Genomic DNA, 20,819 nt, shown 5'->3' with positions numbered 1-20,819 from the left:
TGTGTTTACCTTTTGCTCCTGTAGATCCAAATTGTCATACCATGTCATTTGCCTTCGACATCTTTTTGTATTCCCTTTCTGTATCCCTTTTTGTATTCAGCCTTTCAAACTTGTCATACCACTGTCTTCTGGTCTCCATTGTTTTTGATGAGAATTCAGTTATAATTAATTTTTTTCTATATGTAATTTTTTTCCTTTCATTGTTTTAAGACCATCTCTTTATTTTTGGTAGTACATAGTGTGGTTTTCTTTGTCTTTTTGCTGCTAGGAATTCACTGAGATTTTTGGATTTTCAGTTGACATTTTCACCAAATTTGAGAAAATTTCAGTCATTACTTTTTTCAAATTTTCCTTCTTCCCCATTACATTATTTCTCTCCTCTCCTTAGATTTCAACTGCATGCACATTGTCCAAATGCTCACTAAGGCTCTGTTCATTTTTTCTTCATCCTGTTCTTTTCTGTCCTTCAGATTAGACATTTTCTGTTGATTTCTCTTCACATTCACTGACCCTTTTACCACCTTCACTCTGGTGGTAGGCCCATCCAGAGATTTTTTTAAATTTCAGATATTATACTTTTCAGTTCTAGAATTTCATTTTAGTTCTTTTTTTAATAGTATAATGTATCTCCTGTGATTCCTTCACCTGTTCACTCACTATGGCTACATTTTCCTTTAAGTCTTTGAAAATATTTATAACTGCTTTAAAATTTTTGCTAACGTAGGTCATGTCAGGATTTATTTATGTTGACTACTCTTTCTCTTGATCTTGAGTCACATTTTCCTCTTTCATTACATATTTAATTTTTTTATACTAGACATTGTAGATAAAACATTATCTTCCTCTGAAGAATGCTGATTTTCATTCTAGCAGGCAGCCAAGTTTTTGGCTAATGACTTTGAACTTGTGTAAGCTTGGCTTTCATAATTTTAAGATGTATCTATTTCAATTTTATCCTTCGTTTTAGAGTAAATCCTTAGAACTGGGAAAGAGTCTTTACTCCAAGGTGTAGCCCTTCTCAAGTTTACCAAGCCCCTTTTTGACTTTGTAGCCTTCAAACTCCAAAATCTGTCTCTCTTATGGTGAGCAACAACTAAAATCTCTGCTCAGCATTTTTGTTTGTTTGTTTTTGAGACAGAGTCGCTCTTGTCGCCCAGGCTAGAGTGCAATGGCGTGATCTCAGCTCAATGCAACCTCTGCCTCCTGGGTTCAAGCGATTCTCTTGCCTCAGCCTCCCAAGTAGGTGGGATTACAGGCACATGCCACCATACCCAGCTAATTTTTTGTATTTTTAGTAGAGACAGGGTTTCACCATGTTGGCCAGGCTGATCTTGAACTTCTGACCTCAGGTAATCCACCCACCTCAGCCTCCCAAAGTGCTGGGATTATAAACATGAGCCACTGCGCCTGGCCTCTGCTGAGCATTTTAAAGCTATTACTTTACAATGGACATTTTTTGAGACCATGCATGTGCAATTCAGAGATCATCCAAGGATTTGATGGAAAATTAATACACAGGTTTGGAAATCCCATCTTCATGGCTCTCATTTTCAGAACTTTCCTCCTCATTTGCCAGCTGTTCTGGCAGCCCCAAACTCTGACATCTCATACTTAAAGCCAATCAGACTTCAGCTTGAGTTCTAGCTTCCACGTCACTAATTGGAAAATGCCCTTGGGGATTAATCTGTTTAAACATGGATTTTACTAAGTGGTGTTCCCTCCTTTCCAGGTGTATTAGTCCATTTTTCTGTTGCTATAACAACCTGAGACTAGGTAATTTATAAAGAAAAGAGGTTGATTTAACTCATCGTTTTAGAGGCTGGGAAATTCAAGATCAGGCAGCCACATCTGGCTGTGACCTCATGCCGTGTCATAACATGGCAGAGGGTATCACATGGTGAGAGGGCAGGAGCATGCCAGCCTAGGTCTTCCTTCCTCTTCTCTCATCACAGGGGCCCCATCCTGATGACTTTAATCCTAATTAGCTCCCAAAGGCCTCACCTTCAAATACTATCAATATATAAATTAGGGGATTAAGTTTCCAATGCATGAAAGCTGGGGGACATATTCAAACCACAGTACCAGCAGTGGAGTCTTTTTCAGTTTGTGACTACGTTTGGTAACTTTCCAGTGTTTTGGTTTTTTAAAAAATTTTGTCCAGGGTCCAAAATCGTTATCTGTGGAAAACAGTCCAATATAAGCTATTGTGCCATTACTGAAAACAAAACTTCTGTATTACTTTATTACTTTTATAATTTAAAAGCTAGCTTTACAAAAGGGCTAAAACAAATAGACTTTTAGTCAATCTTTTATATTAATGATTAGCTTTATAGGTAATAGTTTTTTCTTTATATTCCAAATTTTCTGTAATGTAATTGGTTTTGGGGTTGTTTGTTTGTTTGTTTTGGAGACAGAGTCTCTCTCTGTCACCTAAGCTGGAGTGGAATGGTGTGATATCAGCTCACTGCATCTCCACATCCCAGGCTCAGATGATGCTCCTGCCTCAGCCTCCCAAGTAGCTGAGACTGCAGGCATGCACAACCATGCCTGGCTAACTTTAGTATTTTTGGTAGAGATGGGGTTTCACCATGTTGCCCAGGCCAGTCTTGAACTCCTGGACTCAGGCAATCTGCCTACCTCAGCTTCCCAAAGTGTTGAGATTACAAGCATTAGCCACCACAGCTAGAGATTTTTTATATTCATTAAACTTTTCTCAATGAATGAAATCTGCATTGAAAATTAACTTATACACTTTCTGCCCTCTGGGCTGCAGTGAAGGCAGCCCAGAGGGTAGAAAGTGTGTAAATTAAAGTAAAAGGTGTGTTTGTATGTGAACATGAGTCATCTTTGGGTTATCTTTTGGGTGGGGGAGGATGGTTTTGCAGGGGTGAAGTTTAAAGAAACAAGGAAACTGGCTGGGCGCAGTGGTTCACACCTGTAATCCCAGCACTTTGGGAGGCTGAGGCAGGTGGATCACAAGGTCAGGAGTTCAAGACCAGCCTGGCCAAGATGGTGAAACCCTATCTCTACTAAAAATACAAAAATTAAAAATAGCCGGATGTGGTGGTGGGCACCTGTAACCCCAGCTCCTCTGGAGGCTGAGGCAGACAGTTGCTTGAACCCAGGATGCAGAGGTTGCAGTGAGCTGAGATCATACCACTGCACTCCAGCCTAGACAACAGAGTAAGACTCCATCTCAAAAAAAAAAAAAGAAAAAAAAAAAAAAAAAAGAAGAAGCAGCAAGGAAACTCTACCATATACAAAGCTAATTAGCCGCAACTCATTGCTGAATGCCTGGGTTATAAACCTACCAGATTACCTTATATAGTAGAAGAATCTGCCGTAGATGACCTTTAATATTTCATTTTAAATTTCCAGCTTAATATTAAATAAAAATGAATATACTATACATATGCAACTAATATGTATGCATTACAGCAAATCAGAAAGGGATATGGAAAAAGGAAAACAACTAATTTGTAGAATGATGACATTTGAGGATGATTTTTAAGGCAGAGGATCTCAGATACTTTTTCCCCCTAGGATACACGTACTGGATGACTATCACATTCCGTTGTTTTCTACTAAATGGTGGCCTCTGGCATAGATAAGACGAACTGGAGATTATGGGAGATTCCTCTTCTGACTGCAGTATGTTACTCACCCACCCTTCTTTTATCTCTACACACTCAGGGAAATATATTAGAACTCAGGTAAGTAAGAAAAACATTCTTATCAGAAAACCCTGATTCTGCCCTAACTTATTAAAGTACATAATTAGAAAACTGTTCATTCATTTACAGACACTTACTGAATGCCTATTATGTGCAATACACTGTTTCTATTTCAACCATTATTGTAAATTACTTATTACATACAGTTCCTGACTGGTTTAGGTAAACCACCCATGTAAGACAACAGAGAGACTGAGAGAATCTGTGTTTTAAGTAATTTAGACTGTTATAAGCTGTTTGTAAAAATCCAAAATTTTAATAACCTAGTAAATAGGTGTCAGTCAACACTCAATTATTTAAAAGTCTTAACTTCAGACTAATTTCTCAATTGTGAGGATAAACAGAATGGCAGGTAGGAAAGTAAAGCAAAGTAAAGACCCAAAACTCTTGTCTTGCCTTTGTTCTCCGTATTCATTCATTGTCCAATTCCTTTTTTTCCTATTTTGTAAATGAATTCCATGTGCATCCCTTTCTCTTGGTAAGGGCATATCTTCCTGCCCAGTTTATCCTACATATCTTTATCATCTAATGTGTTTTCTTTATAACCTCCATGAAGGCAGGGATGTGTTTTATTCACTGCTATACTGGCACTGTGTAATACCTGGCATATAATAAGTACTCAATAAGTATTTGTTACGGAGTCAGTTATTCACAGACATTTTACTTTCACTCTCCTAATAATCCTCAAGAGAAAGTCTAAATTCTTCAGGCTTATCTTCAAGGGCTGCCTTTTGTACCCTTGCTACCAAACTTTATTATTCCCTCCATTCCCGTGTTAACACTCTAAGCCGTCCTAGCCCATCTTATTCTCCAAAATACCGATTCTCCTGATTAGAAGGCTTCTTACCTCTGTTTATCTAGCCACATTCCAGACACCTTTTCCATGTTCTGCCTGCATCTTATCTGCTTCTTGTGGACATGTAGGCACCTTCAGCCCACACTGTCCTCTCTTTTCTCTTCTACAGGACTCACAATCTGTTTCACTCAGTACTATAACCGGTGATCTTTTCCTTACAGATACTTGCATTCATATTTACTTATTTTTATTTTTTTGAGATGGGGTTTCACTCTGTCACCCAGGCTGGAGTGCAGAGGTGTGCGATCTTGGCTCACTGCAACCTCTGCCTCCTGGGCTCAAGTGATTCCCCTGTCTCACCCTCCTAAGTAGCTGGGACTACAGGTGCACCATCACACCCGGCTAATTTTTGTATTTTTTTTGTAGAGATGGAGTTTTGTGAGGCTGGTCTTAGACTCCTAGACTTAAGCAATCCTTCTACCTCAGCCTCCCAAAGTGCTGGGATTACAGGCGTGAGCCACTGTGCCCAGCCCATATTTATTTATTATTTGTTCAAATTTATGGGGTACATGTGAAATTTTGTTACATGTATGTAATACATAGTGATCAAGTCAGGATATTTAGGGGTGTTCGTTAGCCGAGTTCAATACATTTTTGTTGATTATAGTCACTTTGCTATCAAACATTAAATTTATTCCTTCTGTCTTACCGTATGTTTGTACCCTTTAACACACATCCCTTCATCCTCCTCCCCAACCCTTCTCATCCTTCCCAGTCTCTGTTATCTCTCTTTCCACTTTCTACCTCCATCTCATCCAATTTTTTAGCTGCCACATATAAATGAGAACATGCAATATTTGTCTTTTTGTACCTGGCTTATTTCACTTAAGAAAATGATCTTCAGTTCCATCCATGTTACTTGGACTCTTATGTAACTGTTTCACATGTCCATGTCTTATCTCCCCACCTAGATTGTAAGCATCTGGAAGACTGAGAACTTAAGCTTTCAGCCATATACAACTTCTCTGATTTCCTCACACTTCCTTTTGCACATTCTGTTTCCTTGTTCTGAAATATTCTTCATCCTTTCTCTTCTGTTTGGCCAGCTCATCTCTTAGGCCTGAGTTTGAACAACCTTTCCTCTAATAAACTTTCATCTACTAGAGTAGCTACTCTTTTCCCTTATGTAATATGCTCATCATGCTTCATTGTAACTCTCCCTGTTGAACTATAAGCTCCGTGACAGTATATCTGTCTTATTCATCGCTATATTCCCAGTACCTAGACTAGCACCTGGCAGTAAGATGTACTCAACAACTGTTTGTTGACTTAAAGAATATCTACTTATTTCTTTTGTTTCTACTTCATGCATAATAGTATACTATCTACATGCTAAGTCCTTAATATAGTCCCACTGAATCAAGCAAAAGATGGTAAGGATGCATGAAGTGTTTATTTGTAAGCTGAGAAATGAGTAAAGAGGTGTGACTGGAAGACAGTGTCCTTCAGAATAATTTGACATTGTGTGCAAAGCCCACCAACTAGCCCCTTGCTCTCTCCTTTCCTTTTCCAAATAATTTATTGAGACCTGCTGTGTACAAGGCACTGGAGATAACAATGGTAAGCTAAGTGAAATCCCTATGATTGATGATTTAACATATAGCCTAGTGAATGAGATAGAATATTGACAAATCAATAAAGGATGCAATATTGGGCAGTGAAAAGTGCTATTAAAAAATCAAAGTAAGTCAGGCACGGTGGCTCACGCCTGTGATCCCAGCACCTTGGGAGGCTGAGGCAGGAGAATCGTTTGAACCCAGAAGGCAGAGGTTACAGTGAGTCAAGATCATGCCATTGCACTCCAGCCTGGGCAACAAGAGTGAAACTCCGTCTAAAAAAAAAAAAAAAAAAAAAAAAAAAAATTAGGCTTGGTGGAGCATGCCTGTCATCTGAGCTACTCCAGAGACTGAGGCAGGAGAATCGCTTGAACCTAGGAGGCAGAGGTTGCAGTGAGCTGAGATCCAGCCACTGTACTCCAGCCTGGCTGACAGAGGTAGACTCCATTTCAAAAAAAAACCAAAAAACAAAAAAACAAATCAAAGTAGAGGAAAGGGGTAGTAACTGGGTATAAGGATGTGTTAGTCAGTTCAGACTGCTGTAACAAATTGCTATAGCTACTGGGTGGCTTATAAGCAACAGAAATTTATTTCTCACAGTTCTTGGCCGGGAAGCCCAAGATCAAGGCACTAGCAAATTCAGGGTCTGGTGAGAGCCTGTTTCCTGGACAACCACTGATGCAGGAGCCCTTCAGATTCTCTTTTATAAAAGCATGAATCCCATTCATGAAGGCTCTATCCTCATGACCCAACCACCTACCAAAGCCCCTACGTCCTACTACTATCACATTGAGGGGTGGGTAGGATTTCAACATATGAATTTAGGGGCGGGGGGACATAAACATTTAGTATATAACAGAAGGTGGCTATTCCAGGTAGGTTGGACAGGAAAAAAGACATCTCTATGGAGAAGATATTTGACCAGGGACCTGAGGGAGGTGAGAGGTGGAGCTGTGTGTATATCTGAAAGGAGAATGGGATTAGCAGAGGGAACTGCAGATGCACATTCTGAGGCAGAAATGGATTCCACCAGACAGTGAGCCAGAGCAGAACTAACCAGGGTGAAGAATAGTAAGACATAAGGTGAGAGGGGAAGGGGGCAGGGATTATAGGGGCTCATGAATCAGGGTACGGTCCTAGGGTTTTATTCCAAATGTGGTGGGAAGATTTTGAGCAGAAGAGTGACATAATCTGTCTTTTCCTTCAACATCAACTGGACATCTCTTATAAGCCAGGCACTGTGCCAGGTCTGTTTCTTAAAATTAGTCACACTTTGATTTCCCCCCCTCTATGCTCCATCCATATTTCACTCTCAGAGCAGGCCTCTAACTTTCCATGCCCTTACCTATAAGCTACCTTGTTTCCAATGCAGCTGTCAAAAGCCAGCTAACATGGCACCCCTTTTGTGAAGCTGGGTTTTCTTTGGATTCTCATGGTACTACTTTGTGCCTCTGCCATAGTGGTTATAATTGGCTTCGAGTGCATCAATCAGTTCCTCCCACAAGACCATAAGTCAGCACATCTTATTTTTGTCTAAGGCCCTGAAATGAGTTATATTTTCCCCTTTATCCTTGTACAAATTAAATCCATTATAGAGGTCATTTTAAGTACAAAAGAACAATATGTATAACAGGCAGCAAAACTAGTCCAGCAATATAGAACAAGATACTGATGGAATCTGACAAAAATTATGATAATAGTAAGGTTAATGAAGCACTTTATCATTTATAAAATTTAATACAAAACTTTAGTGAATTCTATAGAATTACAGAGTTAAAGTTGATCTTATAGCCTTTTTAGTCCTCCCCTCCTTACCAAGCTAGGGAGGTTGATGGCTAAAAAGCTGGTAGGTGGAAGAAAGAGTTACTGCAGCCAAATTCTCGGGCAAGTAAACTAGAATGTCAGAGTCATAAATGAGGAAATGATGAGCAGGAGCAGAGGAGAATGGGTGCCAGCAACTTAAAATCATAGACGTGAAAACACTCTTTCCATTCTCACACCTTCAGGGACTCCTTGCGCAGGCCAGTGGCTGTCACTGTGGGGCACATCCTTACACATGCCCTCTTTCCTTCACATCTGAATTTGGGAGATTGGAGCAACATTTAGAAGCTCCTATCCCTACTTCTTATGCTTCTTCCCCTGAGATAGGAAGGGAGAGGAGTATAGCAGGAGGACTATAACTGTGCTGAAGATGAGTTTAGATGACTGCCCCGAACAAAGAAATGTCCTTCTAAGTGTTTTTCCTGCAGCCTTGGCTGGAATGTGTGCACAGGGATACAGGCAATCCAAACTCCTCTGTATTGTGAGGCACACTCAAAACTGAGCGAATGACTGAATAACTAAACAGAATAATGTTAGATATATATCAAGAGATAACATAAATTCACAGAAAGCAAAGAACAGTATTGATGGGCTTAATGTTTGTGTTTTTTGTTTTTGTTGTTTTGTTTTTAATTGAGACAGAGTCTGGCTCTGTCTCCCAGGCTGGAGTGCAGTGGCATGATCTTGGCTCACTGCAACCTCCGCCTTCTGGGTTCAAGTGATTCTCATGCCTCAGCCTCCCAAGTAGCTGGGGTTACAGGCATGCACCACCACGCCTGGCTAATTTTGTATTGTTAGTAGGGATGGGGTTTCACCATGTTGGCCAGGCTGGTCTTGAATTCCTGACGTCAAGTGATCCACTGCCTCAACCTCACAAAGTGCTGGGATTACAGGCATAAGCCACTGCACCCAGCCAATTTTTTAAAAGACTTACTTGGAAAATATAAGGACCACAAAATACAAGGACCACAAAATACATTTAGTAGCTTAATAAGGGACATGTTAAACAAGATTTCAAGGCCAGGTGCAGTGGCTCAAGCCTGTAATCCCAGCACTTTGGGAGGCCGAGGCAGGCGGATTACGAGGTCAGGAGATTGAGACCATCCTGGCCAACATGGTGAAACCCTCTCTCTACTAAAAATACAAAAATTAGCTGGGTATGGTGGTGTGCACCTGTAGTCCCAGCTACTTGGGAGGCTGAGGCAGGAGAATTGCTTGAACCTGGGAGGCGGAGGTTGCAGTGAACCGAGATCACGCCACTGCACTGCAGCCTGGGCGACAGAGCAAGACTCCATCTAAAAAGAAAAAAGAAATCACCAATATTTCACATGCATTTGATACTGATACTAAAAATAGAAGTGTTCTTTTTGTAGCCTACATGCTTATTATTGCCTTATTCTTTAAGAAGTTCCACGTTGGCTCCAGACTAAGAAATTTGCAACCTCAAGTCAAAATGGAACATGTTAGTTTTCCAACTTGTATTCAAAAATTTAAAAATAGGTATCACTAGGCACAAAATCTACTTGTTATAATTATGTATGATAATAAATTTTTTGGGTATTAAAAATTTTATGTGAGTGTTGTTAAAAACTTGTGACTTTTTGCCATTGCAAGTCTATGCAACCAGTGAAACCAGAAAACTATGGGAAAGAACTTTGAAGGCTTTGCTAATTGCTTTCCTAAATATTATCTGGTATTTTTAGTCATAAAGAAAAAAAGAAATTAAAATTTCTTGATACCTTACTATGTTCCAAGCATTGATAAGCACTTTATGCACAGTATATGATTTAATCCTCACAACAACCATAAGAGGCAGTCTGATTTCCAGTTGACTCAGTTAAGAGAAAGAAATTGAATTCATGAGCTTAAGACATGAGCAATGAAGCCAGGAGCTGAACAATATCTTACTTAATGCCCATTCTACTTCATGTAATTTCAAGTCAACACCAAAGTTCTCATGTACTTTTCCTTCAAAACCTGCTGTTTTCTTGTACGTCTTCAACATTCAATCTAAACCGCTGAACTAAAGAATTCTGAGGGTGTTCCAATGTGCAGATTTTCTTTAAGGAGTATTTTCTGACATGAGTGATGACTGCTCCCACAAACTTCATGTCTGATCCTTGCCCTTGAAAGTGGACTACATTTGCATTATGTTTTCTTAGTAAATCTTTTGAATTGTTAGTCTGAAAATATAAACCTAGTCGATGGTTTAAGATTTCTCAATTATTAAAATTAATCTAGCCAGGCACAGAGGCTCAGGCCACTTTGGGAGGTTGAAGCAAGAGGATTGCTTGAGCCCAGGAACTGGACACCAGCCCAGGCAACATGGCGAAACCCCATCCCTACAAAAAAATAGAAAAATTAGCTGGCTGTGATGGTATGTGTCTGTGGTTCAACGTACTAAGGAGGCTGATGTGGGAGGATGGCTTAAGCACAGGAGGTCAAGGCTGCAGTGAGCTGTGATCACGCCACTGCACTCCAGAGCCTGGGCTACAGAGTGAGACTCTGTCTCACAAAAAAAAAAAAAAAAAAAAAAAGAAAATAGAAAAAAAAGTCTTAAACACCTGAAAGCATAATTTGCACAGGTTGAAAGTTTTAAATGGGCACTTAAATATGTTTTCTAAATTCCTCCCATTAGTTAAACTTTTTCAGCCCTGTTAAGTATTATCTCAGAGCTTTTTCTGTTTTCTGATGGTGATACCTCATGTTTTTCTTTTTTCTTTTTTTGAGTCAGTCTTGCTCTGTCACCCAGGTTGGCTCACTGCAACCTCTCGGCTCACTGCAACCTCTGCCTCCCAGGCTCAAGAGATTCTCCTGCCTCCATCTCCCGAGTAGCTAGGATGACAGGCACCCGCCACCATGCCCAGCTAGTTTTTGAATTTTTAGTAGAGTTGGGGTTTCACCATGTTGGCCAGGCTCATCTCAAACTTCTGACCTCAAGTGATCTGCCCACCTCAGCCTCCTAAAGTGCCGGGATTACAGGTGTGAGCCATCACTCCTGGCCATTTTTTTCTTAAAACAGTTTTCTGTTCTCTTCCTGTCACTGGTCCCATTCCTCTCAGCGGCCACCTTTGTACCCTGCAATTCTTAGGTTTATTCAGGTTCCTTTCACAGACTAGTTAACAACATTCCTTTTCCTTGTCCACCAAACATCTTTTGTCTACTTGAGTATTTAGTCATCATTGTCATAATTGTTCTGAAAATGGCTTTGATAAGTGGGCCAGCCCAGAAGACCAGCAATTTCTTTTTTTTTTTTTTTTTTTTTTTTTTTTGAGACGGAGTCTCGATCTGTCGCCCAGGCTGGAGTGCAGTGGCGTGCTCTCGGCTCACTGCAGGCTCCGCCTCCCGGGTTCACGCCATTCTCCTGCCTCAGCCTCCCAAGTAGCTGGGACTACAGGCGCCCGCCATCTCGCCCGGCTAATTTTTGTATTTTTTAGTAGAGACGGGGTTTCACCGTGTTAGCCAGGATGGTCTCGATCTCCTGACCTCGTGATCCACCCGTCTCGGCCTCCCAAAGTGCTGGGATTACAGGCTTGAGCCACCGCGCCCGGCCAAGACCAGCAATTTCTAAAGTTAATAACACCTTGAGCAAACAAATTATTTTATGATTCACTCCTTTCATGATCCCTTATAAGAGAAAAAAAATTGTATGGTGAGAATAAAGATGTCACTAAATGTTTTAGGTATTCGACAGTTGTACTTATGGGTTTGGTCTGCAAATAACTGCTTTGATGTTAGGACAAAGGTTGTATCTGTTCAGTATAAGTTTTCATTGAAAGAAATATATGCTTATTAGAAAACTTCACATGGTTAAAACCTTCTAATGATTAAATCGTGCACTTAATTCTAATTGTAGCTCTTGTGACAATAGTCTTTATATGGTCACAAGATTTTTTTTAACACAGAAAAATACCTGATTTAGTAAAAAATCCGAATCACAGAATTTAAAAAAAAATGTAGTACTTCTGAGTACCTACTGAACCCAGCTATTCATTTTACAGGAATCCTAAGGATCTGTGCTAAGTGTCCGTTTTTCTGATTTAAGAATGAACTGTAATTAGCAGGTAATTTGAGTTTGAAAATAATTTATCTAAATAATTTGCTCTATTAAGAAGAAAATTTTTAATTAGCAGAAGAAAACTTTACAACTAACCCAAAACTTCTTGTTTGTATTCTGAAAAGCATTTTTCACCTAAAATATTATAGAAAAAAAGTAGCTGAGGTAGTTGGCGATGACTTTTAGTATATCCACTGATAGAGCATAAACAAAAGCAGGGTGGGGCATTTGAAATGTCTTCTTAATTGCTATTGATACCTGTCACTCAAACCACTAGGTGGCACCAATAAGCTTTTCCGATATGTACAATAAACAATGTACCTAGGTTTAAGGCACTCCTTGAACAATATCCCAGACCACGACTACCAAAATACTTAAACATTCTACCCATATGCTTAAGAATTACTGCATAAAATTATGTCTCTAGACAACAATAAATGGTGTTGCTTTCATAAATTACTAACTGCTTAAGAAGCTGTTTGATCATTGAAAAAAATATTGAGAAAGCAATCAAAATACAAGTCACCATGATTTAGTGGAAAAAACACTGGAGTGAGGGTCAATAGTCCTTGTTCTGTTCTCAGCTTCACCATCAACTACCTCAGTGTCGAGTAATCATTAAACCTCTCTGGTTTCTATCTCCTATCAGTAAAGTAAAAGATTGGGACTAGATGAGTTGGTTTCAAAATGTAAGTAAAAGCCTCTTCTCTTCTACAAAATCCCTCAGAATTATAATATTGAAAACAGATGAAAGCAAGACTGAGAGGAGATGGAAGTGTGGTTGGATGCTGGAAAGAGAAGAAGGTATGAGAAGCACCTTTTGCTCTGCTTCCCACCAGTCTCCTCAGTGTCCAACCTGTGGTCCAGAAAAAAAATAATGTGGATACCAATGAAATAGAAAATTACTGACAACTCTGTGATCCAGAAGTCTATAAATCCAAGTAGTAGCACTATGTCCAAGTTATTTAGCATTTTCCAACTTTAGCTGCCCAATTCCAGGACATAGTACAGCTATTATTTCCTCCATTTTACAAATAAATAGTAAACTAAGGCTGGGTAATTTAATAGTTTTCTAAAAGTCTCCTTTGAGATTCACTTGCAGTTGTAAAAAACAAACAAAACAAAACAAAAAAGAAAAGAAAAACAACCAGAAATCCCATGTAAAATTTACCCAGTTTCCTCTAATGGTAACATTTCGCAAAATTATAGTATAATATCACAACTAGGATATTCACATTAATACAGTCAAGATACAGAACAATTCCAACACCACAAGAATCCCTGTGTTCCCCATTTATAGCTGCACACATTTTACTCCTACCTTGACTCTCTCCTTAGTCCCTGGGAACCTCTGATTTGTTTCAATTTCTACAATTTTTGTCATTTCAAGAATGTTACATAAATGTAATTGTATATATGTAACTTTTCAGGATTTATTTTTTCATTAAGCATAATTCTCTGAAGATTCATCTAGGTTTCTGCATGTATCAAGAATGCATTCCTTTTTATTGTTGAGGAGTATTTCATGGTGTGGGTATGTCAGAGATTTTTTTCTTTTTTTGGAGACAGAATTTTGCTCTTGTTGCCCAGGCTGGAGTGCAATGGTACGATCTCGGCTCACCACAACCTCCCTTTTGGGTTCAAGTGATTCTCCTTCCTCAGCCTCCTGAGTAGCTGGGATTAGAGGCATGCACCACCACACCTGGCTAATTTTGTATTTTTAGTAGAGAAGGTGTTTCTCCATGTTGGTCAGGCTGGCCTTGAACTCCCGACTTCAGGTGATCTGCCTGCCTTGGCCTCCCAAAGTGCCAAGATTATAGGCGTGAGCCACCACGCTTGGCCTATGTCACAGATTTTTAAACATTCACCCATTGAAGGATTGAAGGACATCTAAATTGTTTCCAGGTGTTTGTTTGTTTGCTTGTTTGTTTTTGAGACAAGGTCTCACTCTGTTGTCTAGGCTGGAGTGCAGTGGCGCAATCTCAACTCACTGCAACCTCCGCCTATGGGGCTCAAGCCATCCTTCTACCTCAACCTCCTGAGTAGTTGGGACTACAGGTGTGCACCGCCACGCTTGGCCAATTTTTATATATATGCTTTTTTTGTAGAAACGAGGTTTCACCATGTTGCCCAACCTGGTTTCTAACTCCTGAGCTCAGGAGATCCACACACTGCGCACGGCCCTCCAATTTTTGACTCTTATAAATAAAGCTGCTATAAATATTTGTGTACAGCTTTTTATGTGAATATAGATTGTTATTTTCTGGGATAAATGCCCAGGAGTGCAATTGCTGGGTCACTGTATAGTTGCATGTTTAGGTTTTTTTTTTCTAATTTTTAATTTTTATGGATACATAATAGTTGCACATATTTATAGGGTAGAAGTAATATTTTGATATAAGCATTAAATGTGTAATGATCAAATCAGGGTAATTGGGATATCATCATCTTGAACATTTCTTGAACATTTATCATTTCTTTGTGTTAGGGACATTCCAGTTCCACTCTGCTATTGTGAAATATACAATAATTACTGTTAACTATGATCACCTTATTGTGCTACCAAACATTATATCTGATTTCTTCTAGCTATATTTTTGTACCCATTAACCATTCCCTCTTTATCCCCCTTTCCCCAACTCTGGTATCCTTCCCAGTCTCTGGTAATGATCATTCTACCCTGTATCTTCATGAGATCAATACATTTAGCTCCCACATATGAGAACATGTGATATTTGTCTTTCTGCGCCTGGCTTATTTCACTTAACATAATGCCTTACAGTTCCAACCATATTGTTGCAAATAACAGAATTTCATCCTTTTTTGTGGCTGAATAATTTTCTATTGTATATATGTACCACATTTTCTTTGTCCATTTATCCATCGATGGATACCTAGGTTGATTCCTTATCCTGGCTACTGTGAATAGTGCTGCAATAAACATGGGAGTGCGGAGACTTCTTCAATATACTGATTTCCTTTTATATGAATCCTATACCTAGCAGTAGGAATGCTGGATCATTGGATAGTTATATTTTTAGTTGTTTGAGAAGCCTCCATACTGTTCTCCATAGTGACTGTGCTAATTTACACTCCCACCAACAGTGTTGGAGGGTTCCACTTTCTCCCCATCTGCGCTAGCATCCATTATTGCCTTTTTTATAAAAGTCATTTTAACTGGACTGAGATAATATCTCATAGTTTTGATGTGCATTTCTCTGATGATTGGTGATGTTGATGAACATTTTGTAATATACTTGTTGACCATTTCTATGTCTTTTGAGAAATGTCTATTTATATCTTTCACCCATTTTCAACTTGGATTTTTTCTGTTGAGTTGTCTGAGCTCCTTATATATTCTGGTTATTAATCCCATGTCAGATAGGTAGTTGGCAAATATTTTCTCCCATGCTGTGGATTGTCTCTTCATTTTGTTGATTGTTTCCTCTGCTGTGATCCCATTTGCCCATTTTTTGCTTAGTTGTCTGTGCTTTTGCGGTCTTACTCAAAAAATCTTTGCACAAATCAATGTCTTAGATCATTTCCCTAATGTTATCTTATAGTGGGTTCATAGTTTCAGGTCTTACATTTAAGTTTCTAATCAATTTAGATCTGATTTTTGTATATAATATGAGATAGGGGTTTAATTTTCTCCTTCTGCATATTAATATCCAGTTTCCAAGCCCCATTTATTGTTCTTTCCCAATGTATGTTCTTGGTACCTTCACATGTTTAGTTTTAAAAGAATATTTTCCAGAGTAGGTGTATCATTTTATATTCCCACCAGCAATGTAGGAGTGATAGTTTTTTTCCCATTCTCACCATAATTTGGTGTTTTCACTAATTTTTTAAATTTTTTAAAAAATTTAGCCATTCTCGTAGGTGTGTAGTATTATGTACTGTGGTTTTAATTTGCATTTTCCTAATATCTAATGACGTTAAGCATCTTTGTATATGCTTTTTTGATATCTGTATATTATCCTTGGTAAAATTTATTTTGTCCATTTTATAATTGGATTTAAATTTTTTTTTAGTTATGTATTTTTAAGTAATTAATTTTTTATTTCTATAAATTTAAGGGGTTCGAGTGCAGTTTTAATACATGGATATATTGCGTAGTGGTGAAGTTTGAGCTTTTAGTGTAACTATCACCCAAATAATATATATTGTACCTATTAAGTAATTTATCATTCCTCGCCCCCATCTCCCCTCCCCCGCCCTCCTCCTCTTCCGAGTCTTCGGTGTCTATTATTCTTCCCTTTCTGTTCATTTGTACACATTATTTAGCTACCACTTATAAATGAAAACATGCAGTACCTGACTTTCTGGATATTTTAACTGTTCAGTTTTGAGAGTTCTTTATATATTGTATACATTACTCCTTGTCCTTATATCTTTTTAATAGAATCTTTCACACAGCAAATGTTTTCAATTTTGATAAAGTCCAATGTGTCAATTTTTCCTTTTATGGATCATGTTTTTCTTGTCAAGTCTAAGAACTCTTTGCCTATCTCTAAATCTCAAACATTTTCCCCTGTTATTTCTAAAAGTTTTATACTTTTATATTTTACATTTATGTCCCTATACCATTTTAAGTTAATTTTTGGATAAGGTCTGAGGTTTGGGTTGAGATTTGCTTTTTAAAATGAATGTCCAGTTACTCTAGCAACATTTTTTAAAGGCTATCTTTCTTCCACTGAATTGCATTTGTACCTTTGTCAAAAATCAGTTGGAGGATGGGCACGGTGGATTATGCCTGTAATCCCAGTATTTTGGGAGGCTGAGGCAGGCTGATCACTGGAGTCCAGAAGTTAGAGACCAGCCTGGCCAACATGGCAAAACCCCATTTCTACTAAAAATACAAAATTAGCTGGGCATGGTGGCACTCACCTGTAATCCCAGCTATTCAGTAGCTAAGGCACAAAAATTGCTTGAACCCAGGAGGCGGAGGTTGCAGTGAGCTGGGATTGCACCACTGCACTCCAGCATGGGTGACAGAGTGAGACCCTTTCTCAAAAGAAAAAAAAAAAAAAAAACTCAGTTGGACTTACTTGTGCGCGTCTATTCCTGGGCTCTATCCTCTCTCATTGATCTATGTGTGTCTCTCTGTCCACCAGTAACACAGACTTCATAATGAAGCTATATAATACACCTTGAAATTGGATAGATTCCCACTTAATTCTTTTTTTCAAAATAATTTTAATTCCTCTAATTCTTTCGTTTTTTTAATATAAGTTTTAGAATAGTCTCATCTATATTTACAAAAATCTGCTGATATTTTGGTAGCAAATGGATTAAATTTGTCTATCAAATCAGTGAAAATTGATATCCTTACTATGCTGAGTCTTCCAATCCACGATCATGGTGTGTCTCTCATTTATTTAGGGGTTTCATTTTTTTTCAGCAGTTTTGTAGTTTTCAGCATTAAATTCCTGTACCTGTTTTGTGATGGTTACACCTAAATATTTCAATTTTTTGAGGAATCATAAATGGTATTGTACTTTTACTATTGGTGTCCATGTGACAATTGCTAATATATAAAAATATAATTGATTTATGTAAGCTTATCCTGTGACCTTGATGAATTCAGCTACTAGTTGTAGGAGTATTTTTGTAGACTCCTTGGCATTTTCTATTTAGATAATTATGTAATCTGCAAATAGTGACAATTTTATTTCTTTCTTTGTGATTTGTATGCTTTTTACTTTCTTGTTTTACTGCACTTGCTAGGACTTCTAGCACTATGTTGAATAAGAAGGGTGACAACAGACATCCTTGACTTGTTCCTGATCCTAGTGGGAAAGCATTCGCCATTGAGTATAATGAGATCTATAGTTTTTTTGGTAGATGATCTTGATCAAATTGAGGGAGTTCTCTGCTGTTCCTATATCTCTGAGAGTTTTTATTATGTAAGCTCACATAAATCAAGTATATATTCTTTTGTTTGTCTCTTAAACAAATAAACAAACAAAAACTGTCACACGGGCTGGTGTGCAGTGGTGTGATCATAGTTCACTGCAGCCTCAAACCCTGGGATCAAGCAATCTTCCCACCTCAGCCTTCCAAGTAGCTGGGACTACAGGAGCATGCCACCATGCCCAGCTAATTTTTAAAAAATGTTTTGTAGAGACAAGTCTCACTATGTTGCCTAGGCTGGTCTTGAACTCTGGCGTCAAGCAATCCCTCCACCTCAGCCTCACAAAGTGCTGGAATTACAGGTGTGAGCCACCACATCCAGCACTCTGAGAGTTTTAAAAATCATATATGAGTATTGAATTTTGTCAAATTTTTTTCTGCACTGATTGATATAATCATATAATTAATTTTTAGCCTATTAATTGGTGAATTACATTGATTGATTTTCAAATACTAAATCAACTAAGCAACAATAAAAACCCCTTGGTATGGTTTATAATTCTTTGTGGATACACATACATATGTATGTATGCCTGAATTCTATTTGCTGATATTTATTAAGGATCTTTGCATCTGTATTCATGAAGGTTATTGGTCTGTAGTTTTCTTTCTTTGTACTGTCTGTCTGCTTTTGCATCAGGGTAATACTAGCTTCATAAATGAATTAGGAGGTGTTTCTCTTCTATATTCTGGAAGAGGTAAGAGGAAATGTATACTTGGCATTAATTCTTTCAATGTTGGTTGGAATTCTCCAGTGAAAGCATCTAGGCTTGTTTCTTTTTTGTAAGTTGTTGAATAACAAATTCAATTTCCTTAATGGTTATAGGTCTATTCAAAGTATCTCTTTCATGTTGGGTGAGTTGTGATAGTTTGTTTTTCAAGGAATTCTTTTATTTCATCTAAGCTGTGGAGTTTATATGTGTAGAGTTGTACAAATTATTCTCTTACTGTCTTTTTCATGTCTGCAAAGTCTATAGTGATATCCCTATTTCATTCATGATATTAACATTTAAACAAATATATTAATAATTCATGTTTCCTTTTTCTTTTTCAGTCTAGCCAGAGGTTTGATTGATCTTTCTAAGGACTCTGCTCTTTGTTTCATTGTTTTCCTCTATTGTTTTTTCACTTCCAATTTCATCATTTTCTTTATTGTTTTCTTTTTATTATTACATTTTTAAATTGACAGATAACATTGTACATTTTTATTATGTACAATATGATATTTTGAAGTACAGACACATTATTAGATGGTTAAATCTCACTAATTAACAAATGTATTACCTCACGAGTATCTTTTTTTTTTTGTGGTAAGAGCACATAATATCTACTCTCTTTACTTTTTCAAGAGTTCACTATATCATCACTAACTGTAGTCACCTTGCTGTACAACAGATCTCTTGAACTTAATTCTCCTAACTGTAATTATGTATGCTTTGACAAATATCTTCCCATTCTCCCCTTCCCTGTAGCAGCCCCAGCCTCTGGTAACCACCATGTGGAGAAAAGGAAACTTATACACTGCTGGTAGAAATGTAAATTAGTACCACTGTTGTGAAAAATACTATGCAGATTCCTCAAAAAATTACAAATAGAACTACCATACAATCCAGCAATTCTACTATTGGATATATGTCCAAAGGAATTGAAATCAGTATGTCAAAGATTTACCTGCACTCCCATATTTATGACAGCACTATTCACAATAGCCAAGACATGGAATCAACTTAAGTGTCCATTAATGGATGAATGGATTAAGAAAATGTAGTATATATACAAAATGGAATATCATTCAGCTACAAAAATGAATGAAATTCTGTCATGTGCAACAACATGGATGATACTGGAGGACATTATGTTAAGTGAAAAAAGCCAAACAGAAAGACAAATACCACATGATCTCACTCAAAGGAAGAATCAAAATAGTTGTTCTCCATTGTTTTACTACTTTTGATTTTATTGATTTCTGCTTTTATCTTTATTATTTCCTTCTGGTTGCTTTGGTTTTATTTTGCTTTCTTTCTAAGCTCTCAAGAGATTCAATTATTGATTTTAGGCTTTTTCTGTTTCATAATGTATGCACTTAGTGCTTAAAATTTTTTAGCACTGCTTTAGCTGTGTCATACACATTTTGATATGTTGTTTTGTCATTTTCATTCTGCTCAGCTTATTTTTTAAAAAATTTTCTTTGTGGCCAGGCACAGTGGCTCACACTTGTAATCCCAGCACTTTGGGAGGCCGAGGCAAGTGGATCACTGGGAGGCCAGGAGTTTGAGACCAGCCTGGCCAACATGGTGAAACGCTGTCTCTACTAAAAATGCAAAAATTAGCCAGGCATGGTGGCAGGCACCTGTAATCCCAGCTACTTGGGAGGTTAAGGCAGGAGAATCCCTTGAACTGGGAGGCGAAGTTTGTATTGAGCCAAGATCGCACCACTGCACTCCAGCCTGAGTGATAAAGAAAGAGACCCTGTCTCAAATAAACGCATAAATAAAAATAAAAATAAAATAAAATAAAAAATAAAAAATGCCTTTGTGACTTCCCCATTGACTCACTGATTATTTAGAAATGCATTGTTTAGTTTTCAAGTGTTTGAAGATTTTCCTGTTACCTTTCCATTGTTTATTTCTAGTTTGATTCCATTGTGGTCAGAGAACATATTCCATATAATTTCAACTATTTTCAAATTGTTGAAGCTTGTTTTGTGGCTCAGGATATCATCTATTTTGGTATCAAGTTCCATGGGCACTTGGAAAGAATGGGTATTTTGTTGTTGTCTTATGGAATGTTCTATAAATGTTGATTAGATACTGTCAGTCAATGCTGGTGTTGAGTTCTTCTATATCTTTGCTGATTTTCTGTCCAGTTTTTCTCTCCAT

General features: G+C 37.9%; 1 long non-coding RNA gene across 1 annotated transcript in view; it reads left to right on the top strand.

The window, feature by feature from the left end:
• LOC111547131 overlaps nucleotides 1-20,819 on the top strand; it is a 75,119-nt gene that overhangs the window by 21,136 nt on the left and 33,164 nt on the right. The window contains exon 4 of the long non-coding RNA XR_002733042.2: nucleotides 3,544-3,713. This is a non-coding gene — a long non-coding RNA (uncharacterized LOC111547131). The remainder of the gene's footprint in view (nucleotides 1-3,543; nucleotides 3,714-20,819) is intronic.

The sequence above is a fragment of the Piliocolobus tephrosceles genome, chromosome 10 (assembly GCF_002776525.5).
Source record: "Piliocolobus tephrosceles isolate RC106 chromosome 10, ASM277652v3, whole genome shotgun sequence".
Classification (NCBI taxonomy): Eukaryota; Metazoa; Chordata; class Mammalia; order Primates; family Cercopithecidae; genus Piliocolobus; species Piliocolobus tephrosceles.
Note: the sequence above shows the minus strand (reverse complement) of the source record. Positions and strands in the feature narration are given on the sequence as shown.